Below are 21,374 nucleotides of genomic sequence, written 5' to 3'. Positions count from 1 at the left end.
TCAACATACAAAAATCTGTTGTGTTTCTATATGCTAGCAATGAGCTAGCAGAAAGAGAAATTAAGAAAAGAATCCCATTTAAAATTGCATCAAAAAGAATAAAATATATGTGTTAGCATACCATATTTGTTTTTCTCTTTCTGACTTACTTCACTCTGTATGAGACTCTAGGTCCATTCACCTCACTACAAATAACTCAATTTCATTTCTTTTTATGGCTGAGTAATATTCCATTGTATATATGTGCCACATCTTCTTTATCCATATGCTAACACATATATATGGAATCTAAGAAAAAAAAAGGTCATGAAGTATCTAGGGGTAAGACGGGAATAAAGACACAGACCTACTAGAGCATGGACTTGAGGATATGGGGGGGGAGGGTAAGCCGTGACAAAGTGAGAGAGTGGCATGGACATGTATACACTACCAAATGTAAAATAGATAGCTAGTGGGAAGCAGCCGCATAGCACAGGGAGATCAGCTAGGTGGTTTGTGACCACCTAGAGGGGTGGGATAGGGAGGGTGTGAGGGAGGGAGATGCAAGAGGGAAGAGATATGGGAACATATGTATATGTATAACTGATTCACTTTGTTATAAAGCAGAAACTAACACACCATTGTAAAGCAATTATACTCCAATAAAGATGTTAAAAAAATAAAAAATAAAAAGATGAAAGATTTTTAAAAAAAGAATAAAATACCTAGGAATAAATTTAACCAAGGAGGTGAACGACTGAAAAGTCTAAGATGTTGTTGAAAGAAATTGAACTAAGCACAAATGAATGGAGAGAGATTCTATGATGTTGGATTGGAAGAATTAACATTATTGGGCTTCCCTGGTGATGCAGTGGTTGAGGGTCCACCTGCCAATGCAGGGGATGCAAGTTCGAGCCCCAGTCCGGGAAGATCCCACGTGCCGTGGAGTGGCTGGGCCTATGGGCCGTGGCCGCTGGGCCTGCTCATCTGGAGCCTGCGCTCTGCAACGGGAGAGGCCACAGCAGTGAGAGGCTCACATACCGAAAAAAAAAAAAAATTAACATTATTAAAATGTCCATATTATCTAAAGCAATCTACAGATTCAATATAATCCCTATCAAAATCCCAAGGACCTTTTTCACAGAAATAAAACCAAAAATTTTAAAATCTACATGGATCCACCAAAGATCCTGAGTAGCCAAGGCAATCTTAATAAAAAAGAACAAAGCTGGAGGTATCATATTCCTTGATTTCAAACTATTAAATAGCTATAGTAATCAAAAGAGCATGGTATTAGCAAAAAACAAGCAAACAACAAAACAAAAACAAAAACAAAAAAAAACACCCCATCAAATACATAGCTAAAAGGAAGAGAATTGAGAGCCTAGAAATAAATCCACACATATATAGACAATTAATTTCTGACAAAGAAGGAAAGAACATATAATGGAGAAAGGATAGTCTTTTCAATAAATGGTGTTGGGAAAACTGGGTAGTCACATGCAAAAAGGAAAAAAGGAAAAAGAAACTAGGCCACTATCTCACACCATACATAAAAATCAACTCAAAATGGATTAAGACTTGATTGTGAGGCCTGAAACCATAAAACTTCTAATGAAAAACGTAGGCAGTATGTACTTTGACATTGGTCTTAGCAATATTTTTCTGGCTATAACTCCTGAGGCAAGGGAAACAGAAGCAAAAATAAACAAATTGGACTACATCAAACTAAAAGGCTCTGTACAGCAAAGGAAAGAGCAAAATGAAAAAACAACCTACCAAATGGGAGAAGATATTTGCAAATCACAAGGGGTTAATATCTAAATATATAAAGAACTTATATGAACAATATCAAATTAAAACAAACAACCTGATTAAAAAATGGGCAGAGGATCTAAATAGACATATTTCCAAAGAGTACATACAGATGGCCAACAGGCACATGAAAAGATGCTCAATGTCACAAATCATTAGGGAAAAGCAAATCAAATCCACAATGAAATATCACTTCACACCTGTCAGATGGCTATTATCAAAAAGTCAAAAAATGACAAGTGTTGGCAAGGATATGGAGAAAAGGAAACCCTCATACACTGTTGGGAATGTAAGTTGGTCTATGGGAAACAGTGTGGAGATTCCTCCAAAAATTAAAAATAGAACTACCATATGATCCAGCTCTCCCATTTCTGGGTATATATCCAAAGAATATAAAAACACTAATTTAAAATGATAAATGCACTATGTTCATTGCAGCATTATTTATAATAGCCAAATATGGAAACAACGTAAGTGCCCATAAACAGATGAATGGATAAAGAATATGTGATATATATATATATATACAATGGAATACTACCCACCACTAAAAGAAGATGAAATCTTGCCATTTGTGACCGTGTGAATGGCCCTTGTGAAGTAACAGAAAGAAAAATATCGTATGATTTCATTCATATGTAGAATATAAAAAACAACAAACAAAAAAGAAATGAACAAACCAAGCCAAACAAGCACATATGTAGATACAAAGAACAGAGTAGTGGTTACTAGAAGGGAAGAGATGGAGGGAAGGGTGAAATGGGTAAAGGGAATCAACTGTATGGTGAAGGAAGGAAACTAAAGTTTTGGTCATGAATATGCTATAGTGTATACAGAAATAGAAATATAATGCTGTACATATGAAATTTATATAATGTTACAAAGCAGTTACCTGAATAGAAAATAAATTAAAATTAAAACATTAAAAATTCTGTAAACCACTGAACTTAAAAAGAAAAAGAAGGAAAAATAAGCATGCATGGTGAAGATTCAAATCATTTAATCAAGTCATATTTAACAAAGATATAGTACATAATACCCTCTAACAAAGAATACACATTCTTTATGTCCATAGAAGATTTATAAAAATCCATCATTCTTCTTGAGACAAAGAAAATTCTTATTAAACACCAAAGCCAAAATTCAAATTAAGAAATTGCAAAATAAAATAAATAAATTGGAATAAAATTAAGATATAAATACATATAAAAGTTGAAAATAGAACAAAATATATATGATCAGAGTCAAAATTTGGATTTCTGAAAATGTCTTGGAAGTAAAACTCTGATTTGGTTAGTGAAAAAAAATGATAAAAAAGATTTTTTAAATAATTAAGTGTAAGGATGAGATTGAAGTGAAAGAGTTAAGGATATTTTGTGGTTATAAAATAGAATTTTTTGAGAAATATAATGCCCTGGTAATATATGAAAATATGTAATAAACACTACCCAAAGGAGGAAATTTGAATAGGTCGATATGTTATAATATGTTGTAAAGATAATTAAAGATCTTCTAGGCTTAATTTTCAGTTTAGAAGGGTAAGAATGGCTAATGGGGCTCAGCAGACCAGAAGCTCACAACTGTATCCAACTTTGCCAGATTCTTGGCATGACTCCTCCTAAGTTTGATCATCCTTTACTAGCGTGGCCAGCAGTTGTTTGGTTTTTTTCTTTTCTCCACTTTATAATTCTTATTAACCCAGAAATAGTACCAAATGGAGGAATTAGAGGGATTTAGAATCTGTCTGTATGAGATGAGACAGAAGATGTTTCTCTTTGTGCTCCAGATCTAAAGTTTTAGGGAACACTCAATATCCAAAAAAATCACCAGTGCTGTCTGAGAGGCAAGTTCCAGATCATGCTGAGATTACCCTTCTCAGTTTCCTAATTTCATCAGAAAACCATGAATGAACTGGCCATCCTGGTAAATTATCCTAAAGCCTGGCAAAGATGATTTTCTATGCAGCTTAGAATGTTGTTAAGTAACTATATCATCTGAAATATAGGGTGAAGATGTGAGTAAAATTTTCCCTATAATTTATCAGCAGTGCTGGTTTCAGTAATCCTTTCTGATTAATATAAATTTGGAGATGGATTTTTCCATTTACCTTGGCACATCTATCCATCTAGTTAAAGGTCATGTAGGACACAATTCTTGTGCTACTCTTTGTAATTTAGGTTACTAGATATATATTTTTCTGCCAAGAAAAGAGGAAAGATAACTGTGACCTTGAGAACAGTCTCTCTCAATCTAATTTACAAAACAGAGATAAGAATTGGAGAATTTGGAGATAAAAGAAGGCAAAGCATATAACACATAGAGTGAATTCAATAAATGACAGATATTCACATTCATTGTGATCCTTAGCTAGTAAATCTTCAGAACTGAAATCTCTTAGGTATCAGTTTTACTATCAACCATTCTTAAATTTACCTTTTTAATGTTATTTTAAATGATATAGCATTTTGTCATATTTTTAGCACAAAACAATCCTGTATTTTAACTGATATTTTAAAATCATTCTTTTTCATAAAAAAATGCTAAATATACTTAAAACACTGGAATTAAATATCTTCCCCTTTAATAGAGAGCAAAAAGTGTTACCAAAATATTTGTCATTTTTCTATCTATTTTATACCCTCCAAGTATTAAAAATTTTTACTTATTTTTTATCAACATATATGCCTTTGGCATTTCTGCAGTTTTGATTTCTTTTTATTTCAGCTTTATTGAGGTATAATTGACAAACAAAATTATAATATATTTAACACCATGATACACCATGATGTATCATATACCATGATGATTTATATATATAAATATATAAAGCACATTTTCTTTAACCTTTCATCAACAGTGGGCACTTAGGTTGTTTCCATGTCTTGGCTATTGTGTACAATGCAATAAACATCGGCATACAGATATCTCTTTGAGACATTTAATTCATTTCCTTTGAATATATGTCCAGAGTGGGATTATTGGATCATATGGCAGTTCTGTTTTTATTTTCTTGAGGAAATTCCATCCTGTTTTGCGAAGTGGCTGTACCAATTTACATTCCCACCAACAATGCCAAGGGTTTCCTTTTCTCCACATCCTTGCTAACATTTGATATCTCTTGTGTTCTTCGTAATAGCCATTCTGATAGGGGTGAGGTGATATCTCATTGTGGTTTTGATTTTCACTTGCCTGATAATTAGTGATGTTGAGCTTCTTTTCATGTGCCTGTTGGCCATTTGTATGCCTTCTTTGGAAAAGTATCTACTTAAGTCTTTGGCCCATTTTTTTTTTTTTTTTAATTTTTGTGGTACGTGGGCCTCTCACCGCTGCGGCCTCTCCCGCTGCGGAGCACAGGCTCCGGACGCGCAGGCCCGGCGGCCATGGCTCACGGGCCCAGCCGCTCCACGGCATGTGGGATCCTCCCGGACCGGGGCACGAACCCGTGTCTCCTGCATCAGCAGGCGGACTCCCAACCACTGCGCCACCAGGGAAGCCCTTTGGCCCATTTTTTAATCGAATTGTTTGTTTGTTTTTTGCTATTGAGTTATATAAATTCCTTGTATATTTTGAATACTAACTCCTTATTGGATATGTGGTTTGCAAATATTTTCCTTCATTCCATATGTTGCCTTTTATTTTGTTGATGGTTTCCTTTACTGTGGAGAAGCTTTTTAGTTTCGTGCCATCTCACTTGTTTATTTTTGCTTTTGTTGCCTTTGCTCTTGGTGTTAAATCCAAAAAAATCATTGCCAAGACCAAGAAGCTTAGCCCCTATGTTTTCTTCTAGGAGTTTTGTAGTTTTAGTTCTTAAGTTCAAGTCTTCAATCAATTTTAAGTTCATTTTTTGTGAGTGGTATAAAATAGCAGTTCAGTTTCATTCTTTTGCACGTGGATATCCAGTTTTCCCAACACCATTTAAAGAGACTGTCTTTTGGGAATTTAAATTTCTTATACTTTAGTGGCTTGATTTACTTTCAAATATATGAAGTCATTCCATGTCAAAGCTTACTGCGTATATAACCTCAACAACCACAAAAAAAGCATTGGTCAAGAGAAAGACACAGGGCTTCCCTGGTGGCACAGTGGTTGAGAGTCCGCCTGCCGATGCAGGGGACATGGGTCCGTGCCCCGGTCTGGGAAGATCCCACATGCCGCGGAGCAGCTGGGCCTATGAGCCATGGCCTCTGAGCCTGTGCGTCCGGAGCCTGTGCTCTGCAATGGGAGAGGCCACAACAGTGAGAGGCCCGCATACAGCAAAAAAAAAAAAAAAAAGAGAAAGACACAGCACCACCCTCTAATCCCGCTTTCATGGCTGGCAGCTGCCACCACTTTCCACTTAGCGGGAGCACCTACTCTGGGTCAGCTGTGGGCATTGCAAGACAGCTCACCCCAGGAGTAGGGCCAGTGGAGGGAGAGCCTGGCCTCCTGGATTCCAGTGAGTCTTCAGTCTTTCTGTATTTGTAGTTGAAAATGCATAGTGGTTATGACCTTGTACTATTCCAAACTAACAAGTGGCTTAACCAGCCATTCCCTCCTTCTCTAGAAAACCTTTCTGTAGTGTGTTGCTTGGGATGATCAATCTTTTCTTTTACTCTCCTCAAAAAAAAAAAAAAAATGCTACTATGTTTTTTTCTGCTTCTATAGAATTACAAAACAAAAGTCTCATCATCCTTAAGTCTTCCAAAATATTCTTTTTATTTTACAATCAAAATCCAAGTTGATTTGAATTGAGAATCCCCTTAACACTTCAAAAGCTTGAGCCAGTTTGCATTAAGCAAAGTGACACAGCAAACACTTGAAATTTGAGATTGTATTTCTGATAAAGCTCATGAGTCATGATCTAAATGTGTTTATCAATTATTCACAGAAAGAACCCCTATAATAATTTCTGATATAATTTCTAATTACATATATTTTCATTGTATGAGAAAGATAAAAACAACATCAATTGGGAAAGTAAAGGGAAAAAAATACGAAGACCAATATGATAATACATTTTTTTATCAGTCTACTTGATTCTGCACGCACTTATTATTTTTAGTTTACACCTATAGAGTCTTGTCACAGTGGTTTATTGAAATTCATTCGCAAGTGTAGTTTTAAAAATTGTTACATTGTATGCCAGTTACAGCTCTTTTAAACCACTTATTGTAGAACCTAGTTAAGAACAGCTCCACAAGCAAAACTGATAAACTGACAAATATCATATATTTTATCTATAAACTCTAATATAAATATATTCTATATTTGCTACATCAAGAAATATTGTGTTTTTTTGTAAGCTACTGGATTTACAGTTTATAATAGAAATCGTTCAGCGATGAATTTCACTGCAACCTGTTGTATTTCTAATGCCCTTTGTTGTTCATTAAAAAGAAAGAAAAAGATGAACACACTTGTTTAACTTTAATTTTTAATTATTAGGAAAAATCTTTCCTTTTTCCTTTGTAAAGTAAGTAGAACCAGTGAAGATACAAAACTTGGCTAGTTTTTGTTTCTGTTTTTTACATGAAATAGTCATACACTGAAAATGTAATATGCCAAGACTCTTTTATTCAGTTTTTCAGGATGCTCATCAAACAAAGCCAAATATTTTATTTTAGGAAAGTCTGCTTGCTCTTTAAATGTCACTTTCTTTTCTATTTTGTATTTCCCTTTCTCAGTATATATTTGGGAAAACATTTCAGAGCTTTGGTTAATTCCATTCTATAGTTCAATTAAATCAGTATTATCACAGAGCTAACAAGGGCTACCTGCAACATCAATAAAAACAGTTTTACAAGTAGCTGCTGTAGCTGGTGTTGCTGTTACTGAAAGTGTGATGTGACCTGAGAGCAGATGTCGATAGTATTTTATGAAGGTTAGTTAAGCATTACAGCCCCCATCAATAAGATTAGTAGCAAAAATTGTTGTGCCGTAATTGCAGACTGAAAAAAAGATGATGAAGCACTCTGTCTTGTGGAATTTTTTATAGTCAACTGATAAGATCATGTAATGTGCATGGATTGATTATGACCTAAAGATAATTAAATTGCATTTGATTGGGTCATTATTTTTGCTAGAAAATGAGATGCTGGATTCAGAGTCCACCATTTACCTTGTGAATAAAAATTTCCTAAATCTCAGGTCTATATGTGTCATTTGTTTTGGAAGATGAAGTTTCACACCTACCTAGATAGACCTGGGCTCCCTGAATATTTAAAAATACACATTACCTTGTGTAACAATGTCTAATTTAAGCCACCAATGAAATTGTAAAATGGTTGATCCTAAGTAATTTTATACACAAGGGAATGTTTAGGCAACAACATGATTATCAAGATAAAATTGATGAAATTATATTTTTAACTTTTAGTTTTTGACTTTACAGTTTGTTCTAGATCAACTGTAGTATTTGCCTCATATTGGAAATATATTTCCATGACCACTTAATATAAATGCTTTACCAAATAACCCACATTTTGCATAATATATTTTAAAAATTTTCCCTTTTCTGAAAATAATCGCTACATTTTGAAAATGTATACATGTGGCTCTTTTGAAGACCTTTAACAAGTTTAACATTTAAAGTTCTATTGTAGGGACTTCCCTGGTGGCACAGTGGTTAAGAATCCTCCTGCCAATGCAGGGGACACGGGTTCAAGCCCTGGTCTGGGAAGAACCCACATGGCATGGAGCAACTAAGCCCATGGGCCACAACTACTGAGCCTGCGCTCTAGAGCCTGTGAGGCACAACTACTGAAGCTTGTGTGCCTAGAGCCTGTGCTCTGCAACAAGAGAAGCCACCTCAATGAGAAGCCCATGCACCACAACGAAGAGTAGCCCCTGCTCCCCACAACTAGAGAAAGCCTGCGCACAGCAAGGAAGACCCAATGCAGCCAAAAATAAAATAAATAAATTTATTTTAAAAAATAAAGTTCTATTATAGTTCAAAAATGTTTTAAATATCTTGAAAAAAGTAATGAAGCATTAATACATAAGTAATTCAAAATCTATTTTAATTAGAGATCATTGTAAAATCTGGAAAAAAAAGCACATATAGTAGTACTTTACTGATCTGGGAAAGGAAAAAAAAATATCTTGCTCAATGTCAAATCATAAGCAATTACATAGCAACAAAAGGCAATTAAATTGAACTGCTTCCAATGCGTTTGGATTGCTAAAGGTGAACAGAGGCAGTATTCACAACATGTCCTTCAAAATGTAGTTCTACATGGTTCACTTAATGACAATATAAATCGTGATATAGGTTAGTCATAGGTTTAGATGCCTTGTGTTGAAGAAAAGTCATTACCTAGAGGATATAAATGTAACATGAAACAGAGGATATTGGCTCTTTTATACATATTTTCAAGAAGGTAACTTAATGAGAAAGTAGATACCTCAGAAAAATAATGCAGCTTTGTTTTTATCTATCACTTTACAATCTAGCTACACATAGATATATACAATAGACATGTATATGCATATATCTTAAGATTAACACATTAAAAATAACATGTAAAGTAGTAAATTATTGCTGCACCAAAATATTATTAGTAACTAAGATAAATAGCTAGCACAGATATTAAGTTTAAACTCCCACTTGGAAGCCAATGTTTTTACTAAATAATTTAATAACCTGAGGCTAATGTATTGTTTTCTCATACCAAAATTTTAACTTTAATTTTATTTCATCTATTATATTTAACCAACTAAAATGAGATTCCTTTAATTTATTTTTTATTTTTTTAATTGAAGTATAGTTGATTTACAATGTTGTGTTAGTTTCTGGTGTACAGCAAACTGATTCATATATATATATTCCTTTTCATATTCTTTTCCATCATGGTTTATTACAGGACATTGGATATAGTTTCCTGTGCTATACAATAGGAACTTGTTGTTTATCCATTCTATATATACTAGCTTGCACCTGCTAATCCCAAACTCCCACTCCATCCCTCCCCCACCTTTCCCTTGGCAACCACAAGTCTGTTCTCTACGTCTGTGAGTCTGTTTCTGTTTCATAGATAAGTTCATTTGTGTCACATTTTAGATTCTACATATAAGTGATATTATATGGTATTTGTCTTCTCTTTCTGACATACTTCACTTAGTGTGATAATCTCTAGGTCCATCCATGTTGCTGCAAATGGCATTATTTCACTCTTCCACTTCTTTTTTATTCATTCATCTGTCAATGGACATTTAGGTTGCTTCCATGTCTTGGCTATTGTGAATAGTGCTGCTATAAACATAGGGGTGCATGTATCTTTCTGAATTATAGTTTTGTCCAGATATATGCCCAGAAGTAGGATTGCTGGATCATATGGCTACTCTATTTTTAGTTTTTTGAGGAACCTCCAAACTGTTTTCTATAGTGTTTGTACCAATTTACATTCCCACCAACAGTGTCGGAGAGTTGGAATTCCTTTTTTAGACCTATTTTATTTACCATAAGAAAGAAAACATGCTGCTAATTAAGGTATAACATGCCACGGATTTAAGAACAATCTTATTTCACTGATGATAAAATGTGATAAAAATGTGCTTCTGTGAATTGATGAAATACTTTGTTACCCATTTGGTTCTGGGAGAAGCATAACCTGCCTGAGATGGAGATTATTAAATGGTGTGAGCTCATGGGGTCAACATCAGAAGTGAAGAAAGCAGGGTGGGAAAGAGGGAGACATAGAAGGTGATGCATTCACAGACAGGGCCTCCACTGGTCCTCCAGGGAACTCTGAGGCTGGAGGCTGGGAGCAAGCGCTCAGAGCTTTCCTGAACTGGCAGAGCATGTGACCTTGAGCAAGGCTGTTCTCTTCAGCCTCAGACTAAGGGTGGTAGAGGTGGACATTTGACAAAATTTGGGGACATTTTCAGTTCTCACAACCTGAGGAGGCGGGGATGGGAGGGTGTTGGGGGGTGTTAGAGGGTTGGGGGTATTGGGGGCATTTTGGGGGTGATTGTGGGTTCGGTGGTTACTGCAACTGTATCTAGTGGGTAAAGGCCAGGGATGCTGCTAAACACCACACTGCACAGGACAACCCCCAACACAGAATTATTCAGTCCGAAATAGTAATAGTGCCAAGGGTGAGAAACTGTGCCTAGGCAGTTGCAGGGCTGGGAGGAGTAGGGGGCAGCTCTCTGCATTACACTGTCCAATCTTCAAAACCCTTGGACTTCTAGAAAATCAGATATGGGCTGTAAATTAGAAAAATTAAAAAGGTTCTTAATTTTAAAAGCACTTCTGATATAGAAAGAGTGTAATGTATATTGCAGCAGAAGGCTGCTAGGGATAATGTAAAAAGAATACCTTCCTTTTATGAATTACTCCCATATAAATTGAGGGCTGGGTTTGCCAGGATGAACAGAAACCCACAGAGCAAGTCTACTGCATTTGGCAAGCAAGTAGTGTACAATATATTTTGCCATGTACAGTTTAATCATAGTTTTTTATTAATCAAGATCTTAAGTCTGGAATTCCATTGCCCGGATCTAGATTTTATTTAGCATAACAATTAACAGCCTTTTCCTTCTGTGTTTGATTTTCATCAAACTGCATTTCCAAATACTATATGCTTGTACCCCACACTGCCTTGTGTATGTGAGTTTCAGGTTGTTCTAAATCAGCTGGTGAATAATGACGTCTTCCAGGCCAGGGACTAGTTCCATAGTGTCAGCATCCTTGAATTATCATTTCAAATAATTGCACAGACTCCTGTAGAGTTAAAGATCATAGTTTATTATTATTTTATTAAAAAAATATGATATGTGCACATTGAAAGTGTTTACATTTTTACATAAAGGGAGAGGTTTCAACAACCTTAAAATAATTAAGATTAAAAAATCATTAGTTATGCCACAAAGACAAATCCTTGGCCTCATTCTGAAACTAAACCTAAGCCAGCAACCCATGGGTTTAATTATAAAGAAAAGAAGAACAAAACAGCAACAACAAACTTTAAAAATCATTATAGTAGGGAAATATTTTTAGGAAAGTTTCTAAGCATTCAGATTTATTTTGGCATTTAATAATATTTTAATTTGCCAAGACTGAAAATCCCCTTAAAGCATAAGCAACAAACCAGGCTGGCTGCCTGGGTAACCAGCCTGACTTGGAGCAGGGATTATCTGTGAAATGAATCCCTGCATATGCTGTAGCAGCTTTTTTTTTTTTTTTTAGTTTATTATTATTTTTTTAAACATCTTTATTGGAGTATAATTGCTTTACAATGGTGTGTTAGTTTCTGCTTTACAACAAAGTGAATCAGTTATACATATACATATGTTCCCATATCTCTTCCCTCTTGAGTCTCCCTCCCTCCCACACTTCCCATCCAGCTTTGCAGAACTAAGAGACCACAAAGGAATCTGGCAGAATCCCTTCGAAGACTGGGGAGAAGAACTATGTCCCTGATGGTGTCGCTTTTACTACTCTCTGCTGGGATCAACGGCAGGTATGCGAGCCCTGGCTTCCTGCAGGATGAATTATCTCAGGTGCCCTCCAGGACAGACCCACCTCTTCAGCACTTTATGAGAACTGATTGCCTTGAGCTTTGGCTGGTTTTCAAGGAACAGGTTTCTGTTTCCAAAGGGCTGTGCTTAGAAGGAGGCTGACTCCCCCTCCAGGCCATACTGCAATGGACCAGCCTCACACAAGACCTTTTTGCATATTCAAGTTTGGTATCAAAATAAAGGCTGCCCTTGCAGATACTGTTAGTGACCTTGAAAACTGCTCCTCTTCAAAATAATGTAAACTCATTACTTACCTAAGTACCTATGGAATTGTGGGGAATCACACATATATCCATTACAGAAGGCATTTTAGATTGTCTGCCAAGGTTTTTCCATTTATTAAGGGCTTTTGTGTCTTTGCAGTGTTGTTGTTTATTCCATTTTATAAATATTAGCTTGAGTATTTTTAAGCTCTTTTTTTAATTGCAATACTTCTGTGCACACACTGAGCTCAGTGAATGAATTTTTTTGTCCAGGACTGCTCTACCCTATCTGGCAAGTATGGAGAGTTGGTGACCAAACATCCACAACTGTCTCATCTCATTAGTGGGATTATAAAACACGTGAGAGATTTCTGAATAGCAAGCCCCATTTTTATCATGCATCAATGTGTTCTATGTTCTTCCTCATGTATATGACTTTTCCTGGGCAGACGCATAGTTTGAGCATGGTAAAGCCATGTCCATACGATTTTCCAAACTGGAAAAAGAAAGTACACAAGGGCTATTGAGAAGAAAAGCAATTAGTGAAGAACTAGGGTCTATACAATATTGAGAATTTTAACCTGAAATTCAGTTTTGTTGTTGTTTTTTTTGAATTTTATTTTTTTGTAGAGCAGGTTCTCGTTAGTCATCCATTTTATACACATCAGTGTATACATGTCAATCCCAATCTCCCAATTCATCACACCAACACCCCCACCCCCCATTGCTTTCCCCCCTTACTGTCCATACACTTATTCTTTACATCTGTGTCTCAATTTCTGCCCTGCAAACTGGTTCATCTGTGCCACTTTTCTAGTTTCCACATATATGTGTTAATATACAATATTTGCTTTTCTCTTTCTGATTTACTTCACTCTCTATGACAGTCTCTCGATCCATCCACGTCTCTACAAATGTCCAAATTTCGTTCCTTTTTATGGCTGAGTAATATTCCATGTATATTTGTACCACATCTTCTTTATCCAGTCATCTGTCAATGGACATTTATGTTGCTTCCATGACCTGGCTATTGTAAATAGTGCTACACTGAACATTCAGGTGCATGTGTCTTTTTGGATTAGGGTTTTCTCTGGGTATATGCCCAGTAGTGGGATTGTTGGGTCATATGGTAGTTCTGTTTTTAGTTTTTTAAGGAACTTCCATACTGTTCTCCATAGTAGCTGTATCAATTTACATTCCCAGCAAGAGTGCACGAGGGTTGCCTTTTCTCCACACCCTCTCCAGCATTTGCTGTTTGTAGATTTTTTTGATGAATCCCATTCTAACTGGTGTGAGGTGATACATCATTGTAGTTTTGATTGGCATTTCTCTAATAATTAGTGATGTTGAGCAGCTTTTCATGTGCTTCTTGGCCATCTGTATGTCTTCTTTGGAGAAATGTCTATTTAGGTTTTCTGCCCATTTTTGGATTGGGTGGTTTGTTTTTTCAATATTGAGCTGCATGAGCTGTTTATATATTTTGGAGATCAATCCTTTCTCTGTTGATTCGTTTGCAAATGTTTTCTCCCATTCTGAGAGTTGTCTTTTCGTATTGTTTATGGTTTCCTTTGCTGTGCAAAAGCTTTTAAGTTTCATTAGGTCCCATTTGTTTATTTTTGTTTTTATTTACATTACTCTAGGAGGTGGATCAAAAAAGATCTTGCTGTGATTTATGTCAGAGTGTTCTTCCTATGTTTTCCTCTAAGAGTTTTATAGTGTCCGGTCTTACATTTAGGTCTCTAATCCATTTTGAGTTTATTTTTGTGTACGGTGTTAGAGAGTGTTCTAGTTTCATTCTTTTACATGTAGCTGTCCAGTTTACCCAACACCACTTATTGAAGAGACTCTCATTTCTCCACTGTATATCCTTGCCTCCTTTGTCATAGACTAGTTGACTATAGGTGCATGGGTTTATCTCTGGGCTTTCTATCTTGTTCCATTGATCTATATTTCTATTTTTGTGCCAGTACCATATTGTCTTGATGACTGTAGCTTTGTAGTATAGTCTGAAGTCAGGGAGTCTGATTCCTCCAGCTCTGCTTTTTTTCCCACAAGACTGCTTTGGCTATTCAGGGTCCTTTGTGTCTCCATACAAATTTTAAGATGTTTTTTGTCCTAGTTCTGTAAAAAATGGCATTGGTAATTTGATAGGGATTGCAGTGAATCTGTAGATTGCTTTGGGTAGTATAGTTATTTTCACAATATTGATTCTTCCAATCCTAGAACATGGTATATCTCTCCATCTGTTGGTATCATCTTTAATTTCTTTCATCAATGTCTTCTAATTTTCTGCATACAGGTTTTTGGTCTGCTTAGGTAAGTTTACTCCTGGTTATTTTATTCTTTTTGTTGCAGTGGTAAATGGGAGTGTTTCCTTAATTTCTCTTTCAGATTTTTCATCATTAATGTATAGGAATGCAAGATATTTCTGTGCATTAATTTTGTATCCTGCAACTTTACCAAATTCATTGATTAGCTCTAGTAGTTTTCTGGTAGCATATTTATGATTCTCTATGTATAGTATCATGTCATCTGCAAACAGTGACAGTTTTACTTCTTCCTTTACAATTTGTATTCCTTTTATTTCTTTTTCTTTTCTGATTGCTGTGGCTAGGACTTTCAAATCTATGTTGAATAATAGTGGTGAGAGTGGACATCCTTATTTTGTTCCTGATCTTAGAGGAAATGCCTTCAGTTTTTTACCATTGAGAATGATGCTTGCTGTGGGTTTGTTATATATGGCCTTTATTATGTTGAGGTAAGTTCCCTCTATGCCCACCTTCTGGAGAGTTTTTATCATAAATGGGTGTTGAATTTTGTCAACAGCTTTTTCTGCATCTATTGAGATGATCATATGGTTTTTCTTCTTCAATTTGTTGATATGGTGTATCACATTGATTGATTTGCATATATTGAAGAATCCTTGCATCCCTGGGATAAATCCCACTTGATCATGATGTATGATCCTTTTATTTTTTTATTTTTTTGGTTTTTGTGGTACACGGACCTCTCACTGTTGTGGCCTCTCCCGTTGCGGAGCACAGGCTCCGGACGCGCAGGCTCAGCGGCCATGGCTCACGGGCCCAGCCACTCCGCGGCATGTGGGATCTTCCCGGACCGGGGCATGAACCCGTGTCCCCTGCATCGGCAGGCGGATTCTCAACCACTGCACCACCAGGGAAGCCCTGATCCTTTTAATATGTTGTTGGATTCTGTTTGCTAGTTTTCTGTTGAGATTTTTTGCATCTATATTCATCAGTGATATTGGTCTGTAATTTTCTTTTTTTTTTTAGTATCTTTGTCTGGTTTTGGTATCAGGGTGATGGCGACCTCATAGAATGAGTTTGGGAGTGTTCCTTCCTCTGCAGTTTTTTGGTGGAGTTCTGAAAGATGGGTGTTACCTCTTCTCTAAATGTTTGATAGAATTCACCTGTGAAGCCATGTGGTCCCGGACTTTTGTTTGTTGAAAGATTTTTAATCACAGTTTCAATTTCATTACTTCTGATTGGTCTGTTCATATTTTCTATTTCTTCCTGGTTCAGCCTTGGAAGTTTATACCTTTCTAAGAATTTGTCCATTTCTTCCAGGTTGTCCATTTTATTGTCATAGAGCTACTTGTAGTAATCTCTTAGGAATCTTTGTATTTCTGCAATGTCTGTCGTAACTTCTCCTTTTTCATTTCTAATTTTATTGATTTGAGTCCTCTCCCTCTTTTTCTTGATGAGTCTGGCTAACGGTTTATCAATTTTGTTTATCTTGTCAAAAAACCAGCTTTTAGCTTTATTGATCTTTTCTATTGTTTCTATTTCATTTATTTCTGCTCTGATCTTTATGATTTCTTTCTTTCTGCTAACTTTGGGTTTTGTTTGTTCTTCTTTCGCTAGTTCCTTTAGGTGTAACGTTAGATTGTTTGAGATTTTTCTTGTTTCTTGAGGTAGGCTTGTATAGGTATAAACTTCCCTCTTAGAACTGCTTTTGCTACATCACATAGGTTTTGGATCATCGTGTTTTCATTGTCGTTTGTCTCTAGGTATTTTTTGATTCCCTCTTTGATATCTTCAGTGATCTCTTGGTTATTTAGTATCGTATTGTTTAGCCTACATGTGTTTGTGTTTTTTATGTTTTTTTTCCTGTAATTCATTTCTATTCTCATAGTGTGGTGGTCAAAAAAGATGCTTGATATGATTTCAATTTTCTTAAATTTACTGAGTCTTAATTTGTGACACAAGACATGATCTATCCTGGCAAATGTTCCATGTGCACTTGAGAAGAACGTGTAATCTGCTGTTTTAGGATGGAATGTTCTATAAATATCACTTAAATCTCTCTGGTCTACTGTGTCATTTAAAGATTGTGTTTCCTTATTAATTTTCTTTTTGGATTATCTGTCATTTGGTTTAAGTGAGGTGTTAAAGTCCCCCACTATTATTGTGTTACTGTCTATTTCCTCTTTTATAGCTGTTGGCAGTTGCCCTATGTATTGAGGTGCTCCTATGTTGGGTGCATATATATTTATAGTTGTTATATCTTCTTCTTGGATTGATCCCTTGATCATTATGTAGTGTCCTTCCTTGTCTCTTGTAACATTCATTATTTTAAAGTCTATTTTATCTGATATGCATATTGCTACTCTAGCTTTCTTTTGATTTCCGTTTGCATGGAATATCTTTTTCCATCCCCTCACTTTCAGTCTGTATGTGTCCCTAGGTCTGAAGTGGGTCTCTTGTAGACAGCATATATATGGGTCTTGTTTTTGTATCCATTCAGTGAGCCTGTGTCTTTTAGTTGGAGCATTTAATTCATTCATGTTTAAGGTAATTATTGATATGTATGTTCCTATTACCATTTTCTTAATTGTTTTTTGTTTGTTTTTGTAGGTCCTTTTCTTCTCTTGTGTTTCCTACTTAAAGAAGTTCTTTTAGCATTTGTTGTAAAGCTGTTTTTGTGGTGCCGAACTCTCTTAGCTTTTGCTTGTCTGTAAAGCTTTTGATTTCTCCAACGAATCTGAATGAGATCCTTGCCGGGTAGAGTAATCTTGGTTGTAGTTTCTTCCCTTTCATCACTTTAAGTATATCATGCCACTCCCTTCTGGCTTGTAAAGTTTCTGCTGAAAGATCCACTGTTAACCTTATGAGGATTCCCTTGTGTGTTATTTGTTGATTTTCCCTTGCTGCTTTTAATATGTTTTCTTTGTATTTAATTTTTGATAGTTTGATTAATATGTGTCTTGGTGTGTTTCTCCTTGGATTTATCCTGTATGGGACTCTATGTGCTTCCTGGACTTGGGTGGCTATTTCTTTTCCCATGTTAGGGAAGTTTTCGACTATAATCTCTTCAAATATTTTCTCTGGTCCTTTCTCTCTCTTTTCTCCTTCTGGGACCCCTATAATGCAAATGTTGTTGCATTTAATATTGTCCCAGAAGTCTCTTTTGCTGTCTTCATTTTCTTTTCATTCTTTTTTCTTTTTTCTGTTCTGTAGCAGTGAATTCCACCATTCTGTTTTCCAGGTCACTTTTCTGTTCTTCTGCACCAGTTATTCTGCTATTGATTCCTTCTAGTGTAGTTTTCATTTCAGTTATTGTATTGTTCATCTCTGTTTGTTCTTTAATTCTTCTAGGTCTTTGTTAAATATTTCTTGCATCTTGTTGATCTTTGCCTCCATTCTTTTTCCGAGGTCCTGGATCATCTTCACTATCATTATTCTGAATTCTTTTTCAGGAAAGTTACCTATTCCACTTCATTTAGTTGTTTTTCTGGTGTTTTATCTTGTTCCTTCATCTGGTACATAGCCCCCTGCCTTTTCGTCCTATCTATCTTTCTGTGAAATGTGTTTTTGTTCCACAGGCTGCAGGATTGTAATTCTTCTTGCTTCTGCTGTCTGCCCTCTGGTGGATGAGGCTATCTACGAGGTTTGTGCAAGTTTGATGGAAGGGACTTGTGGTGGGTAGAACTGGCTGTTGCCCTGGTGGGCAGAGCTCAGTAAAACTTTAATCCACTTGACTGCTGATGGGTGGGGCTGGGTTCCCTCCCTGTTGGTTATTTGGCCTGAGGCGACCCAACACAGTAGCCTACCCAGGCTCTTCAGTGGGGCTAATGGCTTGGAGTACTCTTGGAGGGCTCACGCCAAGGAGTACTTCCCAGAATCTTGTCCTTATGGTGAGACAGAGCCACCCCCCACCTCTGCAGGATACCCTCCAACACTAGCAGGTACGTCTGGTTCAGTCTACTATGGGGTCACTGCTCCTTCCCCTGGGTCCCGATGTGCACACTACTTTGTGTGTGCCATCCAAGAGTGGAGTCTCTGTTTCCCCCAGTCCTGTCAAAGTCCTGCAATCTAATCCCACTAGCCTTCAGAGTCTGATTCTCTTGGAATTCCTCCTCCTGTCACCAGACGCCCAGGTTGGAAAGCCTGACTTGGGGCTCAGAACCTTCACTCCAGTGGGTGGGCTTCTGTGTTATAAGTGTTCTCCAGTTTGTGAGTCACCCACCCAGTAGTTATTGGATTTGATTTTATTGTGATTGCGCCCCTCCTACTGTCTCATTGTGGCTTTTCCTTTGTCTTTGGATATGGGGTATCTTTTTTGGTGAGTCCCAGTGTCTTCCTGTTGATGATCGTTCATCAGTTAGTTGTGATTCTGGTGTTCTCACAGGAGAGAGTGAGAGCACGTCCTTCTACTCCACCATCTTGAACCAATCTCTCAATGTTTTTTCCCTATTTATTACAAATCCATTTATTTCTATTCCTTTAGGAAACTAAACCAATCATTTATGTTATTTAATTCAACTGGTGTTTTTTAAAAGAGGCATAATATAAAGCTATTTCTGTTACTGAATCAGGTCTGGCTGCCTACCACTTGAAAAATCAATACGAGAGAGAGAAAAAAATATTGGTAGAAAGGAAAGAGGTGCCCTTAATCAGAATGCCAGCAATCTGGGGAGATGGTGAACTCAGTGTCCCCGAAAACCACTTCCAAAGATTCTGCTCATCCATGAAAGTTTTAAAGGGAAGAAGGGAAGTAATCTGTTAATCAGGAGGTCAGAATTGTTGCCATCCCTCACTGTGTGTAGGCTTCTCCTGCAGGTTTGTGAACTCCTCAAGATCTTCCTCTAGATGCTATCTTGTTCACACAGTTTGGTCACAAAGTTTGTTCACAATATTACTGAAGGGGAAGCTAGTGAAGAGATCTGATCATCTGTTAATTACATATCCTTCATTCCGATTTCTTTGATCTGTGAAAAGAACCAATAAGTTAGGCAAGGTATTGTGTGATGAAAGGATTTGAAAGGTGTGCTGGGGTCAGAAATGAGTAGAACATGGGGGCACCTGCTTTAAGGTTAGTGACAAGACAAAAGGGGCCTCCTGCAAAGAGCTCTTTCCTTCCAAAAGGTGCTTACGTTTCTCTATCAGGAAAATGAGCTGCTATAGCATAATAATGGCATGGTGGCAAATCTTTTCTGTGAAATTTTCTTGAAAACCTTCATTTTCAGGAGTGCATTTGTCTCTAAACAGAAAATTATCACAAGATACCTGTTTAGTTTAAAGAAGAAAAAAAAAAAAAGAAACTACAGGTTGGTGTAAAGAGCTCATTCCTCTTTGCTGAGATTGTTTCAAAGTCCCAACGGGACCAGCATTTCTCTGAGCTGTTAACACAGATTGCAGCCTCCCCTAGAAAGAGCTGCAGGATTTTCTGTGATGAGAGGAAGGAGGAGGCCAACCACCCCTTCAGCTGAACAGGTGAATTTTGAATAAGTCAGAAGAAGCCTTCAGGAGCCCAGCATCACAAACACTGACTTTCCAACCCTCAGGGAAGCTTTCCCAGTAAGAAACCTCCGCTTTCATTTCCCTGGAGCTGGTCGCCTTCTTGTCACCCCCCTCAGCCTGGAGTTATGCTGTGAAGTGGAAATGTCACCTGAATTCCAATGTGGCAGCTCCTATTCCTATGGAAAACATAAGCTTTCTTAGTTGTCCCTTGTGAGAAATTTCTAATGTTTTAGGAACTAAGGAAAACTTTATCTCCCCCGAAGGGTTGAGGTGATTTCCCTTGTAAGTGAATTAGAACCAGAATCTAAATGCTAAAATCATCCCAAGAGTTGACATTTCTTTACTTTGTTTAAACCTTATTTACTTCTTTATAATTAACCTTTAAATAGTGATGTTATTTTTTAATAATTTCAATATATTGGTCCTTTATATATGGTATCTTAGGCTCTTTGGTGCAAGAGATGGGGAAGAATAAAGAATTGAATCAGCATGCTCGATACCCTGGTGGCTGCTGTCCTCTGATCCTGGGAAGTTGTTTGCCCACCCATGTGCCAGAAGGTGACATTTAGATGTGAGAACCTCAGAGGCCACAGGACAGCATGACCTCAGGAACACCGGTGCTTGTACTTCCCAGACTCATCTGTTTCCCTGTTTATCACAGTTGCCGCACCCTCATCCCCAGGAACTGCAATCATTGTCCTTCTCCAGGATTCTGGGAAGGCTGCCCTTGGTGTCAGGGATCTAAGGGCTTCAAGCATCCTAACAGCACAATTTTTATAATTTGCATAGTTTATGAACTTTGGACTCCCAGTAGTTTATATGGCCCTGCATCTTTTCTTTGGCTGATTGGGAGATGTGATAGAGGTCAAGGGAAAATTCAAGGCCATGATTCTGATTCCTCTTCACGACATTCTTGCTCTGTGTAAGGGCAGGTGGATAGGACAGGGAGATGAGTGGGGGGTCAAGAGCCTGGCTAGGTTTTATTTTCCAGACCTGAGGACATGGCTGGTGTCACCTCAGACTGTGTCCTCTTTTCTAGAAGATGGGCCTTTGGAAAATATGGACAAATATTAATCCCACAGCTAAAATGCAGAATATATGACACTGTTGCCAA

This window comes from Kogia breviceps, chromosome 8 (assembly GCF_026419965.1).
Source record: "Kogia breviceps isolate mKogBre1 chromosome 8, mKogBre1 haplotype 1, whole genome shotgun sequence".
Classification (NCBI taxonomy): Eukaryota; Metazoa; Chordata; class Mammalia; order Artiodactyla; family Physeteridae; genus Kogia; species Kogia breviceps.
This window is presented reverse-complemented; position numbering follows the sequence as displayed.